General features: G+C 40.6%; 1 pseudogene; it reads left to right on the forward strand.

Annotated features, from left to right (window-relative positions):
* Nucleotides 1-1,613: 1,613 nt before the first annotated feature.
* On the forward strand, nt 1,614-1,876 carry LOC110561231 (small nuclear ribonucleoprotein F-like; annotated as a pseudogene).
* Nucleotides 1,877-5,931: the final 4,055 nt, after the last annotated feature.

Genomic DNA, 5,931 nt, shown 5'->3' on the forward strand with positions numbered 1-5,931 from the left:
AAGGAGAAAAGAGGGAACAAGTCAGGAGCCTGACACAGAGGTCCTCTGAAAGGCTCTGCCCTGCAGATTATCTTTGACTATCTTTAATCCTCTAGCCTTTCTACTTCTGTATCATACCTAATATCCTATGACTAACAGATAAAAACATTTTGGAATGTGTTAGCTTAACAGAACCTTAGTTTTACTAACCTAAAGGCCAAGAGTCAGATAACATCTAGGGCAGTGGTTCCCAACCACATTTACAGTTATGAAGTAGCAATGAAATAATTTTATGGTTAGGGGTAACCACAACATAAGGAGATATATTAAAAGAGGGCTGTAGCATCAGGAAAGTTGAGAACCATAGGTCAGGGTTTTCCACTTTGCTGTAACAGCCTATTTAAAAAAATAATTTATCTATTTTTATTTTATGTGCATTGGTGTTTTGTCTGCATGTATGTCTGTGTGAAAAAGTCAGATCTTGGAGTTACAGACAGTTGTGAGTTGCCATGTAGGTTTTGGGAATTGAATCCAGGACCTCTAGAAGAGCAGTCAGTGCTCTTAGCTGTTGAGCCATCTCTCCAACCAGTAACTGCTGATTTAATGTTTCCATCAGTGTATTTTAAAAGCGTCTTGATTTATGAATTTCTTGATTGTGTCACCACTAAAGCTTCATGAAAATTCTTCCACATTGGACCATAAATCTGCGTTCCCAGGCCATGGTCACTCATATTTGGCTCCAGAATTTGGCACCTTCTTTATGGTGAGTTGTGTTTTGCATTGCTACAACTATGTCTGGCTTGTCATCTGGGTTTAGACAAAGGTTAAAAGTCATTTAGTGGACCAAATGGCCAAAGCCCTTCAATGTGGAAGGAAGGTTCTTTTTAACAAGCAGTGTTGAGACAATAGAATAGCTACATACAAAAGATGAAACTGGATCATTGCTATATACAATATAAAAAATTCAAACATGCCTGGAGACCTAAGCATAAGAGCTAGAACTAAGAAACCTCTTATAAGGTTTAGTTATAGATAAATTTCTTAGGTGTATTAGTCAGGGTTCTCTAGAGTAACAATTTATTGAATGATTATATATATATAGTACATATATATTACATTTATCAATCTAACATCTATATCTGTCTATATGATTCATTAGAATGGCTTACGTGTTGTGGTCCAGCTAGTCCAACAATGGCTGTCTACTAAGGGAATGTCCAAGAATCCAGTAGTTTGTTCAGTCCATAAGGCTGGATGTCTCAGCTGGTTTTCAGTATACACATGGATCCTGAAGAAGTAGGCTTTAATGTCAGTAAAGGAATAGATTTGATAGCAAGGATGAGAGCAAGCAGGTAAAGAACAAAAGCTTCCTTCTTCCATGTCCTTAATGTGGGTTGGCAGCTGACGGTATCATCCAGATTAAAGTTGGATTTTCCCACCTCAATGATCTGGATTAGAACTGAGTCTTTTTACTTCACATGATTTAATTAAAAAAAAAAATCCCTCACAGATGTGCCCAACCATTTCTATTTTAGTTAATTCCAGATGTACTCAAGTTGACAACCAAGAATAGCCATTAAAGCTGCAGCTGCTCCAGTCACAAGGGGCCGGCAGCAGCGACTGCAGCTCCTGCGATGCAGCGCTCCGGGTGTTCTAATCCTAAGCCTTTTCTCAGTGGGCTGACAGGAAAGCCAGTGATGGTAAAACTTAAGTTGGGGAATGGAAGACAAGGGATACCTGTTCTCTGTAGATGGTTAAATGAACACGCAGCTTGCAAATACAGAATAATACATAGATGGGGCATTGTTCGGACATTTGGGTGAAGTAAAGGTGTGATAATGTTCTTTACATCAGAGGCATGGAAGAGAAAGAGGAAGATGAGTAAATGAAAGACTAGCATCTTTGAGGGGATTTTTTTTTTTAAGTATATATGTATTTCTACACAATAAAGATTTGGTTTTTTTTTTTTTCAACTTGAAAAAAGAAAAAGAATAGCCATCACAGGCCAATTTATAAAACCTCTTAGAAGGTTTAATTATTATTTACAAACTCAGATTTACCAACGACTTTTAAAATATAACACCCAAAGTATGAAAAACAAGACAAAACCAAAATAGATAAACTGGACTTCATCAACACTTAAAACTTTGTACTTCAAAGGAAAATATGAAAACTATGAAAAGACAACCTTCAGAATAGGAAAAAAAAGCCTTTACAAATCAAATATATGATAAGGGACTTGTATCTAAAATATACAAAAAATTTATATACGCAACAATAAAAAAGTAGTCTTCCCTCCAATAATAGTTTAAGTGTCTGTATGGGCATTTCTCCAGTGAAGAGGTATCACTGCTCAACACACACATGAAAAGATGGTTATCATTATTTCCACCAGAGAAATGGAAATTAGAACTAGAAGACATTTTGTGTTTAGGTTGGCTAAAATAATAAATTAAAAAATACAGATAAGGCTAAGCATTTAGGATAGGGAGGATTTGAGCCTCTTATATACTGGTGCTAGGAATTTGAAGTGGCCCAGCTACTTAGGGAAAATATCTAGAAGTTCTTCAAAACTGTTACAGTTGCCACACAGCCAGAAATTCTATTCCTAGACATACAGAAGAGAAATGAAAATTTAAGTCCACACAAAACCTTGTGCATGGGGCTGGAGAGATGATTCCGTGTTTAAGAGCACCTGCTGCTCTCAAAGAAGACCTATGTTTGATTCCCAGCATTTGTGTGATGGCTAACATCTACCTGGAACTCCAATTCCAGAGAATCTGACACCTCTTCTGGCCTCCACAGGCACTGCATGCATGTAGTCCGCAGACGTACGTGCATATGAACGCACTTACATATAAACATTGAATAAGTTTAAGAGCAATAGCAACATGCTGTGCACAATCTTATTGACGCCTCTTTGACAATAGTCCATTATGTTTATTAGCTGGTGACTAATGTGCTCCATTTCCACAGTGGATTATACTAAACCACAAAAAGAAAAATAACCCTGATAAATGTCCTCACCAGAGCATTCAGACTGTCGCCACCCCTCTGTAGGGAGCAGTTATTGGTTTTGCTGAATGTATTTTTTTAAACAAAATCCCAAACATTAATTTTATCAATGAAGACTCAGGAGCCAGATCCTGGGGCGAAAAGCTGCTAGATCAGAGAGGCAGAGAAAGCACCCAGCTGACTTTCCTCCTCAGCTGATGTCCCAAGAGAAAGTGTTTCTCCATCCTGTTTCAAAAACCCTTCAAACTCAATGCCTTTCCTTTCTACTTCCTGTGTATCTCTCTAGCCATCCTCCTGACTTCCTCTTACTCTCTATGATTTATCTCTATGTTCATGTCCTGTCAACTGGTTGCTTGCTCTGCCTCTTGACCTATGGTTGACTTTATTTAATTCTGTTTTGTATTAAAGGTTTGTGCTAGGGCCAAGCCACACCACAACCAGAACAGGTTTTTCCAGTAAACAATACAACCTCAGGGTTCACAATGTGATCAACTATCCTGCAACAGCTGTGTATGAAGACAAGCGGTGACTGGGGATACTGTGCTTCTACAAAGAATAATTTTATATGTAGAGTGTCTTCCAGTAGACAGCAAGAGGGGGAAAAAGAGAGAGAAAATTTTTCTTGATGAGATTTACAGACAAAATAAGCAAGATAGAGAAATGCAATTCCACAGGTATAAATTTATCACACTATACCTCATAAATACAATTACCACATGTTAATAAAAAAAATGAAAAGGCAATCCTAACTCACACTGAGTGCCTGGAGAATATTGCACCTTTCTAGTAGGGAGGTGGCAAGGATGTGCCTATGGCTAAGAAATAACCCAGCAATCACAGAGAACCTTCTGGTCATTGCCTTTGGAGGTGCAACCTTCTTTTAGCACCTGTTAGCTAGAGATAGTGATTTTTATATCAGGCTTATTAGGATGCATATAACATGCTTTGAAGAGTGCTTGACTCACAATCTCAAGAATTTTGCTCTTATTCACAGGGTATATTTTTTGCTTAGTAGAATATCCTAAATACTTCCTAAGAAATTACAGACTCGTTTCCTTTACTGAAGAATCCATGTAGTGAGACCTTTATTGGGTTATCTGGAAGAAATACAGTGCCTAGTATTTCAACCTTCCTAATGCTATGACCCTTTATACAGTTTCTCATGTTGTGGTGACCCCAACCATAAAATTATTTTCGTTACTATTTCATGACTGATTTTTCTTTTTCTTTTTTTTCAAGGCTCTTTCATTTTTCATTTAAATTTATTTTTTGTTTATTCACTTTGTGTCCCAATTGTAGTCCCCTCCCTTGTCTCCTCCCTCTCCCACTATCCCTCCCACTCCCCCCATTCCCCTCCCCTATTTCTCAGAAAGGGGGAGCCCTTCTCCCCTACCATCTAACCCCAGCCCATCAAGTCTCAGCAGGACTGTCTGCATCATCCGCCCGGCAGTGGGCCTCCCTGGGGGAAGTGATCAAAGAGCGGGCAACAGAGTCCATGTTAGAGACAGCCTCTGCTCCCCTTACCAGGGTATCCTCCTGGGGACTGAGCTGCCTATCGGCTACATTTGAGCAAGGTCTCTAGGTCCTCTTCATGCACTCTCCTTGGTTGATGCATTAATGACTAATTTTCCTACTATAATGAATCATAATGTAAATATATAATTTCTGACCCCCGTGAAGGGGTTGGTCGATCCCTGAAGGTTGAGAACTGCTGGCCTAGAGGCTTATTGAGCACATGCAGTTGTGCAGCAATTTCTTCCCAGACAAAACAGTCTATCCTAACAGAAGTTCAGGACACAGGCTATTCTAAAGAGAAGTATAACATTCCATCTTTCTAGGAAGATCTTAAACCCACTAAAGTAAATAACTCAAAGGCTTCTGGAAATTCCTGAAACTAACCAGATTCACTTCCTCCTCATATAATCAGTAAAGCTGGCTGAGAAATGGGTCAGACAGGTTTAGTTGGCTCAAAGAGACACAGATTACCTGAACTACCTAAAAGAGATAGTCTTCAACCTGTTGATTTCTGTCTGCAAGTTGTGCAGTGTGGTCCAGGTTTTCTGCTGTCTATGGGCCGTCACCACTGGGGTGGGCTTTTGTTCTTGTAGCTAGTTTTGAGTCATTTCTGATCCTGTAAATAACCTCTCACCCATACTCCTGTAAATATAATTTCAATAAAACCCACTGGTTCACCAAGTTGGACTGTGTGGTGGTAGCCTTACTTTGGCCTCTGGGGTGAGCAGATATTTGTTCACATCTCCACAGCCATAATGTTATACAACAAGCTACAGTATTAGTTTTCCGGAGAGACAAAGCTCCTGTGATGATACAAGTGCGCAGAAGCTTGGGCTGGGGAACAGCAAAGTTCGTTGGTAGAGTGTTAGGTAGACTAGACCAAATTAAAAAGAGGCTGAGAAAGGAAAAAGGACTCCTAAGATACATCTATCAAGCTTCGGAGAAGCAGCTCTCCTTCAAACACAGAAAGCTGAGAGCCCACAGCACTAGCTCTGTTTGTTTCTGGTGGGTTCACTGTATTCCAGTGGGCTTTGAATTCCCACCTCAGCAAAGTCAGCCTGGCGGAGCCTTCTTAGACTCTACCCTTCCCAACTGTCTTGTCCCTCTTAGCTGCCCTGGCTTCCTCAGCATAGCATCTCTCCTCAGCTGCTCTCCCACCCCAAGCCTTTTTCATTTCTTTAGCCTCCACCTCTCTTCAAGCCATCCGTTGTCCTCAGCCTTCATCCCTCTTCAGCGCAGTTTCCCCTTCTCAGACCTCAGCCCGCCTTAGTCTCCCATCATTCCTCAGCTAGTTCTGGGTTCCTCTGCCTTCATCCCTGTCAGCTGTCCGCGCTGGGAGGCGCAGTAGGGTTTTGGATTTGCTCCTCCCATGCCTACGTCCCCGCATCCTGAGTGGCCCGGGCGGGAGAGGGCCAGCTAGAG

Source organism: Meriones unguiculatus, chromosome 5 (genome assembly GCF_030254825.1).
Source record: "Meriones unguiculatus strain TT.TT164.6M chromosome 5, Bangor_MerUng_6.1, whole genome shotgun sequence".
NCBI lineage: Eukaryota > Metazoa > Chordata > Mammalia > Rodentia > Muridae > Meriones > Meriones unguiculatus.